The sequence below is a fragment of the Leucopleurus acutus genome (assembly GCF_964270905.1).
Source record: "Leucopleurus acutus genome assembly, chromosome: 11".
Classification (NCBI taxonomy): Eukaryota; Metazoa; Chordata; class Mammalia; order Artiodactyla; family Delphinidae; genus Leucopleurus; species Leucopleurus acutus.
The window spans coordinates 15,932,532-15,945,154 of NC_139152.1; the positions used below are offsets into that span (position 1 = coordinate 15,932,532).

Consider the following 12,623-nt stretch of genomic DNA (forward strand, 5'->3'; position numbering starts at 1 on the left):
CCCGTGTACCGCAAAAAAAATAAATAAATAAAAATAAAATAAAAGTCTTACTTAGAGTATATAAATTGAGTGTTTTATGAGTTTAAACAGTCTACTTTAGATCCTGTGATGTCATCATTTCTAAAGACAGTAAGAGCACCCGCCCAAGCAGCCCTTTGAAAGGGGAAAAAACCACCTGTTATAGAAAACTGCTAACACACCCTTGTCTGTACCTTCAGTGGGCTGTTTAGGGGGCAGCTACTTTTTAAGAAAGTCCACAGACAGTATAGCTTAACTAAGAGAGGTCTTTCCAAGCTGCGAAGCTACCAGAATCTCAACATGACTTCAATTCTAAACACTAAATTCACATTCCAAACATGAACTGTTTTTAAAGGAATATGCCATGGTTTTATATAAATCAAAACTTAGTTTTTGTGCCTCTTAAGTACCTTATATTTAATATACTTATTCTTTTTTAAAAAAAAATACTATTATTGGAACTTCCCTGTTGGCGCAGTGGTTAAGAATCCGCCTGCCAATGCAGGGGACGTGGATTCCATCCCTGGCCCGGGAAGATCCCACATGCCAGGGAGCAACTAATCCCATTTACCACAACTACTGAGCCCACATGCCGCAACTACTGATCCTGTGTGCTGCAGCCACTGAAGCCTGCGCGCCTAGAGCCCATGCTCCGCAACAAGAGAAGCCACCGCAACGAGAAGCCCGTGCACCGCAATGAAGAGTGGCCCCCGCTCACCACAACTAAAGCCCACACACAGCAACAAAGACCCAACCCAGCCCCCCCCCAAAAAAAATGTGATGAATGATTGAACTGAATGACTTACCCAACATTACAAAGCAAATAAATGCAATGCCCAGAGGTCAAATGCAGGTCTTCTAACCATAGTCCTGAAGACTTAGATCTACATGGCTTTTTATAATATCATCATAGAGAAACTATATGAACCTAAAATGTTGTCTGCAAGCGAGAAGTCATTTAGTTCGTCAGTGATGGGTAAGATTTGGAAGAAAGAGGAAGTCCACACAGGACAAAATGCTCTGAACCATAGCCCAGAGATGAGAATGTGCAGGATATGTTTGGAGAAGCAAAAAATAGAACTGACTGGCTGACTGAAATAGAGGATGCGGATTATGAGATAAGAAAGGGGAAGAGGGGTTAAGCTGTCAGTTCCAAGCTAATGAAAAGCTCAGTATCCCTGTGACAACCTGAGTCAAATCAAAATTAAGTTAGAAACTATTTCATGATGTCATGTCTGTTATGGAAAGTTCTAGGGATGTACAATGTTCCATTAAACTGTTACTTCTTCCCTTACCAAATAGGTTTCATAACTTAAATCTGATCAGTAGGTTTAGAATTTGCTCCATCCCAAGGTAACTCCAGTTGTGATGGAAGTTTTATCAGAATATGTTCAAAGAAATTAATCATGTTTGAGTATCTCATTTTCTGGTTGTTATCCCATATAATCACTTTCCTGGGTTTTTTTTTTTCTTTGCCTTTAGCATTATTCAGTGGTCATTACAAACCCTCAATATGTTCTTCTAAGACATGTTTTAATGCATAGAATAGAAAGTATGTTATTTGTGCCTTTATGTAAACATACTCATTTTTGTAGCTTAAGGCTATAAATGGTGTGTTTATAACAACATACTGGACATATGGTTGGCACTCAATGGATGTTGATTAGACATAAATTTGAACTACATTTATGCCAGCAGAATCCCAAAGGATTCCTCTGATTCTTTCACAGTTGATTTGGGGCCTTGGTTCAAATCCAAGCCTTGAGTTATAAAAGATACAACATAAGAGGTATAACATTAAGGGCTCCATAGATCAAAGCCTTGATTCTGAGAACATCTTCTCCTCACCTGGTCGGCCACTGAGGTATTAAAACTAGGATTAACACAAGGTAAACATGTAAAGCAGTGTTCCCTTTGTGTTTGATATAATTCTTTTTTTTTTAATTAATTTATTTTATTTTTGGCTGCATTGGGTCTTTGTTGCTGCACCGGGCTTTCTCTAGTTGTGGCGAGCAGGGGCTACCCTTCGTTGTGGTGTGCAGGCTTCTCATTGCGGTGGCTTCTCTTGCTGCGGAGCATGGGGCTCTAGGCACGTGGGCTTCAGTAGTTGTGGCACGTGGGCTCAGTAGTTGTGGCTCACAGGCTCTGGAGCGCAGCCTCAGTAGTTGTGGCTCGCGGGCTTAGTTGCCCCGCAGCATGTGGGATCTTCCCGGACCAGGGATCAAACCCGTGTCCCTGCATTGGCAGGCGGATCCTTAACCACTGCACCACCAGGGAAGTCCCTTGATTTAATTCTTTTTTTAAAATAAATAAATAAATAATTTTTTTTTTATGGCTGCGTTGGGTCTTCGTTGCTGTGCATGGGCTTTCTCTAGTTGCGGCGAGCAGGGGCTACTCTCTGTTGCAGTGCATGGGCTTCTCATTGCAGTGGCTTCTCTTGTTGCACAGCGCGGGCTCTAGATGCGTGGGCTTCAGTAGTTGTGGCTTGCAGGCTCTAGAGCACAGTCTCAGTAGTTGTGGCGCACAGGCTTAGTTGCTCCGCAGCATGTGGGATCTTCCCGGACCAGAGATTGAACCCTTGTCCCTGCATTGGCAGCCGGATTCTTAACCACTGTGCCACCAGGGAAGTCCTTGATTTAATTCTTGATGCAGCATCTCCTCTCCCTAAGCCCCACCCACCAGACACACACATGCTTTAAGCATATAATGACTTTGTGTGCTCTCCTGGCCTCTACTTCTTTTTTTCTTTCTTTCATTTTAATTTTTTAAATTTTATTCTACTTCTTTTTAACCTAAGCCTGATTAGTGAGAAAAATTTTTATAGCAGTCAGTTATACCTTGAAAGTTTTCAATGTGTTGCTGTCTTTGCTTAGGTTTTCTTCTGAAAGCAGAGCCTGGGATGAGGACCTGGGCTCAGAAAGTTTATTTGGGAGTGATTACAGGAAGCAGAAGTGAGGAGGGAGTGTGGAGAATGAGACAGGGAGGGAGAAAAGCCAATAGAGGTTTCACTTCTGAGTTGGTCACCGCTGTGGGTGACCCTCAGGGGACCGTCTGAGGAAATGAGCTGAGAATGTTTGAACATGAGAATGTTTCCGAATTTTCCGCTGAGAGGCGGAGAGGCTAGGGTATCTATCACTCCTTGGTCGAAGTTGCCCCGGGGTCCTTAATTCACCCACATTTCCAATCCACCTTAGCTAATTGACCACGAACGCTGGCACACGTGGAGCTGAACCACAGTTTCTTGAAATCAGGTGGGCAGAGGGCATAAACATCTGCTGCAGTCACCTCTCTTGGGGAGTTTACATTAGGCCTTGTCTCTAACTGTAAGAGACATATCCTCATGCTTTATCCGCTTAACAGGTGCTGCTTTTATTCTTTCCGACAATTCAAGGAGCCAGGTAAAGCAGACGCCATGCACATGTCTTAGATGAGAATGTGGGGCTCATCCAATAAAATATATTTGTATTTCTATATTTTGTACATATATTGTCTGGTTTGGTCCTTAAGCAAATGCTTTGCAAAATAGATATAATTATTATCTCCATTTTATTTTCATTTTTATTACCTCCACTGCACAGATGAAGAAGAAACTCGGGTTCATAGAGGTTAAATGACTTGCGAAAGTGACATAGCCAATACGAAAAAGTCAACACCTAAATCAAGGACTTTTTCAATTCTAGGGCTTCTGTACTGTCTATTCCACTTCACTGTCTGTGTGGTCACTAATTTGTACTTTCTGAAACTTGGAATCAAATCTAGATTCTCTTACTCAGAAATCTCAACTTGGGATTTCATAGTTCAATCCTGGGTTTTGGCACCAAAATAATTAATTAGTTAATTAATTAAAATTGGACTTTCAGATATCAGAAAACAAGTATAAAGGCCCCCAGTCATCCCGAATGGCTGGTAGATGGCTTATGCGTTTATCTACTGCAGAATAGGACCAATATATGAAATAATAGTAAATACTGTGACTATTTCTGGAGCAGTTCATTGAGTGCCAGGTTCCATTATAAGTGCTTTTACATGTACTTAAGCCACGTAATAACCCTTTGACAAGGGTACTGTTATTACTATGTTAAAAATGGAAAACTGAAGCACAGAGAGATCGCCCAGGGTTACATAGTGAATAAGCATTATGCATAGACTTCCATTAAACTTATTTATGTTTTAAACCGGCTTCTGCATGGGAGGGCCATGAGTAAATGGAGATTTTAGACTAGAATGGATAAACTTAAAGGGGCAAGGGAGGAGGACAAATGAACCTCCTTGAGGAGAAGCTTGCACATTAAATGTTTTCATATTCTCATTCTCAGTGAAACAAAGAGCTACTGAGAATTATGGTGACAGCAAAGTGTGTTTTTTTTTTTTTACAGAAGATCTGTTGACATCTATGAATTGTCACGAATACGCTTTGAAAGATTTCAAGATAGTTTTTAAATACCCTGGTCATTTCATGATCACAATACTGCATTCCCAGAAATAGAGACAGTCAGGTGTGATACACCTCCTGATGTGCTGCAGTGGAAAGTACCCAGCAACACTTGTGAGGTTTGGAAAATCAAATGTGAATCTCAGCAAGCCTCAATATCCAACTAGGAGTTTATAGGAAATACAGGAAACAGAAGAGCAAACTAAGCAATACCACAGGAATTCAATTAACAAAATCTAGCCTTGGAGAAATTCTACAGAACAAGTGACCCATTCTCTTCAACAAATAAGTAGCAAGGGAATAAAGAGGGGGGTGTAGGGAAATCGTTATAGTTAAAAATATTTTTTAGGAAATTCCCTGGCAATCCAGTGGTTAGGACTTGGCACTCTCACTGCTGGGGCCCCAGGTTCTATCCCAGGTTGGGAAACTAAGATCCCACAAGCCTTGCGGTGCCACCACAAATATATATATATATATTTTTTTTAAATATTTTTTAGAGGAATACATATTAATGATTTAAATAAGTAAGAATTTGCCTGTTATTTTCATTTTCATTTCTTTTCTTTAGAAATGCATACTGATTTATAAATGAAATGATATGATGGCTGGTGTTTGCTTTCAAATAATCTCACAGGGATAGAAAATGGATGCTGTAGATGAAACCAAATTGGCCACGTATTGATAACTATTGAATTAGGGTGCTAGTGGGCTACTTTTGTTTATATTTGGAAATTGCCATTGTGTATGTCTGAGAAAGGTTAAAAGAAAATTCACAAAAATGCTAACAAAAGGGTAGCATAATAATAGGTCTTTTTTTTCATCTTATCCTGTATTCTAATTTTTCTACTTTTTTAAAATTTATTTTATTTTTGGCTGCGTTGGGTCTTTGTTGCTGCGCGTGGGCTTTCTCTAGTTGTGGCGAGTGGCAGCTACTCTTCGTTGGGGTGTGTGGGTTTCTCATTGCAGTGGCTTGTCTTGTTGCGGAGCATGGGTTCTAGGCACACGGGCTTCAGTAGTTGTGGCGCATGGGCTCAGTAGTTGTGGATTGCGGGCTCTAGAGCGCTGGCTCAGTAGTTGTGGCGCAGGGGCTTAGTTGCTCTGCGGCATGTGGGATCTTCCCAGACCACGGCTAAACCCGTGTCCCCTGCATTGGCAGGAGAATTCTTAACCACTGCGCCACCAGGGAAGCCCTTTCTACTTTCATAATTATAAAAATTTATTATATCTTCAATTTGTACAGTAAAAAGTAACGACTTTCTTTGAGATGGAATATTGTTTTGTTTCAAAGAGAAGATTAGAAGAGAGACTAAATATATGAGTTAATGATTATAATTAGCCAATGAGTTAAAGATTATAAGTAGTCAAAACAGATGACTATAATTGTTATCGTAAACTAGAAATTTAAAATAAAGGTGGCTCTATAACCATGCCTGATTTAGTTGAACCTCACTTTATACCGTTTGAATTTGGTCCCTTGCAACATCTTTTTTGGTTTAAAAAAGCCAGTATTGGGGAATTCCCTTGTGGTGCAGTGGTTAGGACTCCACGCTTCCACTGCAGGGAGCCCAGGTTTTATCCCTGGTGAGGGGAACCAAAATCCTGCAAGCCGCGCAGCATGGCCAAATAAATAAATAAATATTTAAAAGCCAATATAGTAGTCATTATTAGATAGTATAGTAAGATATGTGCTTAGTAAATAGTGATTTTTATTTGAGATGCAGTTATGTAGTAAGGCAAGTATAAAATCATAAAAGGCATTCTTTTTTTAAAAAAATTATTCAAAGTACTAAACACATTCTTAAAAATCTATGGCAAGAAATTTCTACATCCTGAAGGTAAAAACGAAATCAGATTGACTTTATCTTGACTGATCTCAAAAATCAACTGCTTCTAATACCCAGTTGACAGAATTGTTATTGTTGAGTGGTAGTGGCCAAAATTAATATCTTTTGTGCCTAATCCCCAAAACATAACAGTAAATTTACATAGCGCAGTATTTTAATTATCCAAGGTTTAGTAGTGGACATTAATCTGTAATATTTAAAATTGAAGAGTTGGCGCTTAAGAAGCTAATAGTCACATATCTATATTATTGCCTCGTCTCTATTTTGAAACAGAAAATCTACTGCCAATTCCTTACCAAAGCCTTATGCTCCATTTTTTTTTTTTCTTCAGAACCTTTTTTATTCTTCTTCTGACCACCAGAGAAGGTCAGCTTGAACCAAAACAAGCTGAAATAGCCTCAGAAGGCCCGCCTCATTACACACAACAGGGCAAAACCTGAAGTGAAGCCTCAGTTTTTTTCAGAGCAGACTCAGCATGTATTCTTACACAGGTGTCCACTAAAGACTGATCAACAAAGCACCACCACCACAAACATACAAACTCTGTTGGGGGCTCCCCCGTGTGTCATTCACGGAGTCCGCCTCTTCCTCAGCCATAAGCAAGCCCTTCCTTGTTCTTTTGCGGGGGAAGGTCCTCCGTGCATAGAGCGATAGACCATTTGTTTACTCTGGAACTTGGAAAGGAAGGTGACTCAACTTATTCCCTCCCCTGCATCTGAGATGCAGTCACTTCTCTGAATATGTGAACGGTGACCTGGGAGATAGGTGGTAGAGGGTCCCTCAACAAAGACTCTTCAGGACCAGCCTGTCAGGCTCCTTAAGTACTTAATCCTTTGTTTTTCAGAAACCTTTGCACCTGGGCTCCCAAGGGGCAAGCAGGTCCAAAGGAGCGGCCACAGGCCTGGGAGCGAGCGGCCTCTCTGAGCAGTCACGGGGAGGAGGAGGGGGCAGGGAGGGGCGAGGTGGAGATGCAGGGGGACAGAAATCAGCTGAAACACTCCATGCTAGTTCTGACTCGCTCCATCTCGTGCAGGAAGCTGTAGAACTGAGGCAAGGTTAATTCTATGTATAAATTTTCCGTTTGGGGCTTCCCTGGTGGCGCAGTGGTTGAGAGTCCGCCTGCCGATGCAGGGGACACGGGTTCGTGCCCCGGTCCGGGAAGATCCCACATGCCGCGGAGCGGCTGGGCCCGTGAGCCATGGCCGCTGAGCCTGCGCATCCGGAGCCTGTGCTCCGCAACGGGAGAGGCCACAGCAGTGAGAGACCCGCGTACCACAAAAAGAAGAAAAAAAATTTTTCCGTTTGATTTCCTTTCTTAACCACCAACTTTAATTGTAAAAACCTACTTCCCACTTTTTCCAGTTCTCTGCTCCCAGACGTCACTCCAAATGTCCACTCCATATCTATAAGCTGGTTAATCATCAGAGTCTGACCTGTGGCCCATCGAGCAAGGGTGGGAGCATTCTGTTTCCACTTTTCAGAAAAGTAGGTGGCTTTCTCTTCACTGAGACTCAGAGTTATGAAATCAGCCTGGACCTGCTCAGCTGTGAGACTCTTCTTCAAGGCACCATTTGAAATCAGGAGGAGCTCTTCACGATGCTTCTGACGGGGCTGGGGCTGATTTGCTTGGTGGTGGCAAATTCAGAGAGCTGAGCCAGAAACCTTTCCATCTCTTCTGGCTCAGTGAGGCAGTGGAAGAGCACTTCCTTCAGGGCTGAGAACTTCTGCGCGCCCAGCTGGTTCAGCTGCTGCGCATAGCCACCCATGGCCCCGGGCACGGGTCGGATCCTCTGTGCAGTGCCGGCGGCGCATGGCGTCCGCTCAGCCCCACGGACCCCCAGCTCCCGCGCCTCCCCAGACTTCCTCCTTCACGCCACCCTTCATTTTTAAAATAGAAAACAGAGCAAGGACTTCCCTGGTGGCTCAGTGGTCAAGAATCCGCCTGCTACTACAGGGGACACGGGTTCGAGCCCTGGTCCGGGAAGATCCACATGCCGTGGAGCAGCTAAGCCCGTGCGCCACAACTACTGAGCCTGCACTCTAGAGCCCACGAGCCACAACTGCTGAGCCCGCGTGCCGCAGCTACCGAGGCCACATGCCGCAACTACCGAGCCTGCGTGCTGCAGCTACTGAAGCCTGCACACCTAGAGCCCGTGCTCCGCAACAAGAGAAGCCACCGCAGCAGAGAGTGGCCCCCACTCGCCACAACTAGAGAAAGCCCGTGCGCAGCAATGAAGACCCAATGCAGACAAATTAATTAATTAAATTTTTAAAAAATCCTCTCTCATCTTTTTGGTAGTCTGGGGTTTCATTGCCTCTGAGGATTACAAACCTACTTGTAGTTTGTTTATTTTTTTCCCCACGGTGGCCGAGTCTTGCCTCAGTACAGACTATAAAGAAGTAACCACTATTAAAATGTACTTGTTCCAAGCCTTAAACTTGGACTAAGTCAAATTTTTAAAAAGTTTTCTGCCATCCCTCAAGCAACTCCACACATTTTTTTTTTTAAACCTTTGTTATAGTAGGTCACATTCTCGGAAAAGTACACAGGTTTAACTGCGCAAACATGGCTAACACCCGTAGCAAGGCACTGAATTCTACTAACGTGCCAGAAACTTCCCTCCCAGTGATGGCTCCTCCCCAAACACCACTGCCTGACTTTTAAACTCTACATTAGCTTTGCCTGTTTTTCTGTTTTTGTTTTTGTTTTTGCAGTACGCGGGCCTCTCACTGCCGTGGCCTCTCCCGCTACGGAGCACAGGCTCCAGACGCACAGGCTCAGCGGCCATGGCTCATGGGCCCAGCCGCTCCGCGGCACGTGGGATCTTCCCGGACCGGGGCATGAACCCGTGTCCCCTGCACTGGCAGGCGGACTCTCAACCACTGCGCCACCAGGGAAGCCCTAGCTTTGCCTGTTTTTGAACTTAGTAAAAGTATAATCATGTAGTATATACTATTTGGCTTTTTTTAACAGTATGAGGTTCATCCACGTGGTTGTAAATTGCAGGATTTAACTCATTCTCTTAACTGTATGGCATGAAGGTCCATGTTTTTATTGAAAGCACTGCTGTGTTTCCTGACTTGTGCCTGTGATTTTAAGATAATTGTATATTTGCAAGTCGTTACCCCTTTTAATTGCCTTAGTGCACCTATATATTATCTTCTTGACAAAAAAAAAAGAGTAATCTCATATTTAAAGATTTTAACGTTGTACTTGTATAAGCCACTAAATTCTTTAATGAAATACTCAGCCAGGTTTTAGGAGGACTGATGTTATGCCAGTGCTGCCTCTTTTCTTTCTGTCCCCGTTGACTTGTGTTACCACCCTCCCATAATCATGCTGGAGGAGCCCAGAGGTAAAGGCAGAAACAGGCCCAGCAGGATAATGGGACTCAGGCCAACTGGTACAGTACAATGGCAGGACTTTCCAGGTTAGGAAAATTGAAAGTATATTGTGTTTCTTCACCCCTAGAATATTGGTAGAGTAACCTCTACCTCTCAATCTCTATTTTTCCTGTGTTTCTATAAGAAAGACAAGAATTTCCACCATCCTAAAATGTTCTTGTATTTAGTTGCGTCTGCAGCACCTTTGGTCTCCCCTTGAACTTTTCTACAAAAGAAGCTCAGTGTCAGCCTGGCAATGCCATCTTACTTCATTGCTGGGCTGCCACTGGGTCTGTTATCCTCATTTTACCCTCCCTGAAACCTTCAAAGGCCCACTATTTAAATTTGCAGTTTTTGTGGTGCTTACAATTTAGAAGATGGCTAGAAGCAATTTTTCTTTTCTTTTTTGGGCACGCCGCATGGCTTGCAGGATCTTAGTTCCCCATCCCGGGATTGAACCTGCGTCCTCAGCAGTGAAAGCGTGGAGTCCTAACCACTAGACTGCCAGGGAATTCCCTTTTTTTTTTTTTCTTTTCTTTCGTTTTGCAGGCAATTTTTCTTGAAGGAGATCAATATCCTTATTGATTCAGGTGAAAACAGTTTGCTGAAGCCAAGTCAGGAGGGTAATATTTACACAATATAAATGAGATTAAAATCTTTAGTCATTTACCACTTTGCCTTTTTAAAATTTAATTCACTGTGAAATCTGCGTAATAACTCCCTCAATTATATAATATAGAGATGATAAAAAAAATCTCCAGTGGTTTATCTCTGCTTTTTTAAAAAACGTAATCCAGGGCTTCCCTGGTGGCGCAGTGGTTGAGGGTCCACCTGCCGATGCAGGGGACACGGGTTCGTGCCCCGGTCCGAGAGGATCCCGCATGCCGCGGAGCGGCTGAGCCCGTGAGCCGTGGCTGCTGGGCCTGTGCGTCCGGAGCCTATGCTGTGCGGCGGAAGAGGCCACAGCAGTGAGAGGCCCGCGTACGCAAAAAAAAAAAACAAAAAAGAAAAAAGCGTAATCCATTGTAAAACCCGCTTATGGACTTCCCTGGTGGTGCAGTGGTTAAGAATCCACCTGCCAATGCAGGGGACACGGGTTTGAGCCCTGGTCCGGGAAGATCCCACATGCCGTGGAGCAACTAAGCCCGTGTGCCACAACTACTGAGCCTGCGCTCTAGAGCCTGCGAGCCACAACTACTGAAGCCCCGTGCGCTTAAAGCCCATGGTCCTCAACAAGAGAAGCCACCGCAATAAGAAGCCCGCGCACCACAGCAAAGAGTAGCCCCCTGCTCAACGCAATTAGAGAAAGCCCGCCGGCAGCAACGAAGACCCAACGCAGCCATAAATTAATTAATTTTTTAAAAAACCTTATAAGGAGACATCTTAAATTCAAAAAGCAGTTATTCCAAATGGCCCAAATTTTAACACTCATTTTAATTTTTAAAGGTAATTTTCATTGCCTAAGTTTTTAAGCAATTGTAAGCTAGTTGCAGAATATGGAAAATAGAGAACCTCTAGGAACTTGAATATTGGCTGCTTTATTTTTTTTTTAACTGTTAAGATAATTTTCAGTAACCTCTCTTCTACATTCAGTACCCTCTTTTCTTATCCCAAAACTATTGCTGTTAAACTAACATTTCCCAGGGGAGCTTTGCTTAGAGCAGTTCAAGTCAAGAAATCTATGGTCAAGGGACGTTCTTAGACAAGAGTTACTAATTCATTTTACAACAGCATTCAGTAAACATTTGTTTGTATCATGTGTGCCAACACCACGCTAGATACTGGTGACAAAATAGTGATCAAATATAGTTCCTGTCCTTAGTTTATCAATTTGACCTCATACCACTCTCTGAAATGTCTGAAGAGTACGTACACTCCTGTGGAATAGCTTCCCTGAAGCAGAATGACATGACAATGTACTTTTGAGCACTTGTAGAATTATTCTATATTAAATAGATGACAGGTGGATAAGGATCAAGTATGAAAGTTTTCTCTGTGATTTGAGGGTTGGGGGTAGTTCTTTTTCCCCAAAGGAGAAAAGTATAGGTGGGTAGTACCTCTATTGCGTCTCTAGGAACAAAATTCACTAGATTAGTTAGCTGAATTAGCTTCATTACATTACTGTAAATTTATTCTAAGTGAAGTCATGTCAGGCTTCTGGTGTTATTGAAAATCCAACATGCTAAAATACAACCTATTTAGTATTTTTATTCCTGGACAAATTTTAATCATGTCAGATAAGAAAGTGCTTTATTTATGCCTCTTCTGCATTTAAAAAAATCACTTTCAAGAAAAATTTAATGTATTACTATGAATAAAATAACACATTTTGGGCTTCCCTGGTGGCGCAGTGGTTGAGAATCTGCCTGCTAATGCAGGGGACACGGGTTCGAGCCCTGGTCTGGGAGGATCCCACATGCCACAGAGCAACTAGGCCCGTGAGCCACAGCTACTGAGCCTGCGCGTCTGGAGCCTGTGCTCCGCAACAAGAGAGGCCGCGATAGTGAGAGGCCCGTGCACCGCGATGAAGAGTGGCTGCCACTTGCGACAACTAGAGAATGCCCTCGCACAGAAATGAAGACCCAACACAGCAAAAATAAATTAATTAATAAACTCCTACCCCGAACATCATCTTAAAAAAAAAAACAACACACATTTTCTCAAAATAAAACTCTTTAGATATTAGAATCAACTGAATATTTTGATGTCATGAATGAATAAATAATAAATAGTTGAGGTGGGTTTGTTTGGGTTTTTTTGGTTGTTTAGGGTTTTTTTGGGGGGGGGTTAGTAATTTTGAGTATAGCAGCAGCACAATAATAAATAATTCAGTTCCTCAGTAAATTTTTCTTAAATTGAGCAAAAAAGAGAGGAAAAAAATAAAGGAAAATGAGTTATAAAATTTTTTATGTTGTCCATTGTAAACTACAGGATTAATAACACAC

At 42.6% G+C, this 12,623-nt stretch overlaps 1 protein-coding gene and 1 pseudogene across 11 annotated transcripts in view; one reads left to right on the forward strand and one right to left on the reverse strand.

The window, feature by feature from the left end:
• Window positions 1-12,623, forward strand: part of PLEKHA5 (pleckstrin homology domain containing A5) — a 243,100-nt gene that overhangs the window by 208,109 nt on the left and 22,368 nt on the right. The window lies entirely within an intron of this gene.
• Window positions 7,280-8,106, reverse strand: LOC309968811 (COMM domain-containing protein 7-like; annotated as a pseudogene). Its single transcript has 2 exons — window positions 7,602-8,106; window positions 7,280-7,386 (listed from the first exon to the last, which is right to left on the reverse strand). The product of its transcript is annotated as a COMM domain-containing protein 7-like (transcript).